General features: G+C 70.5%; 1 protein-coding gene across 1 annotated transcript in view; it reads right to left on the bottom strand.

Moving 5' to 3' along the window:
* The window catches only part of SNRK (SNF related kinase), a 69,697-nt gene extending 69,538 nt beyond the window's left edge, over positions 1–159 (bottom strand). Inside the window, 1 exon segment of the mRNA XM_017876323.1 lies at positions 29–159. The gene's annotated coding sequence lies outside the window, so the exon portion shown is untranslated.
* Between the last annotated feature and the right edge of the window lie 390 nt (positions 160–549).

Below are 549 nucleotides of genomic sequence, written 5' to 3' on the forward strand. Positions count from 1 at the left end.
CCCCGCCGCGCTCCGCGCTCGCCCCTACCTCAGCCGGCAGGGAAGCGTCCGTCCGCAGCGGCCGCGGCGCCGACAACTCCCTCCCGGCCGCCGAAACCCCGCACCCAGCGCTAATCATAATACCGAGCGGGCTGCCGGCCGCGGGGAGGGGGTACTGGCGAGCTGCGCCTGCGCGGGCTGCGCGTCACTGTGACGTCAGCGCTGGGGCGGGGCCGCGGGAAGGGCAGGGCGGGGCGGCGCGCACCTGCGGCCGGCGCGCGGGCTGCTGGAGGGCATGCTGGCGGCTCCCTGACCCCGGCGAGTCGGGACTGCGGTGGCTGGCGGGACAAAGCGGGCAAGGCGCCCAAGGAGGATGGAGGACGGGGGAGGAGGAAGCACCAGGGACACGGAACAATAGCCGGGAAAAGTAGCGCGAGCTGTCAGGGGAAATCGGAGGGAAGGGACCGCGTGTGTACAGGACTGCCTCTTGGCGGCAGGGGGCAGGGAGCCGCACGCGCTTTGCTCTTTGGTTCCCGCCCAGGCTTAAACAAGGATTAAAAAAAAATGTAA

This window comes from Rhinopithecus bieti, unplaced genomic scaffold, assembly GCF_001698545.2.
Source record: "Rhinopithecus bieti isolate Rb0 unplaced genomic scaffold, ASM169854v2 scaffold_9581, whole genome shotgun sequence".
Taxonomy (NCBI): domain Eukaryota; kingdom Metazoa; phylum Chordata; class Mammalia; order Primates; family Cercopithecidae; genus Rhinopithecus; species Rhinopithecus bieti.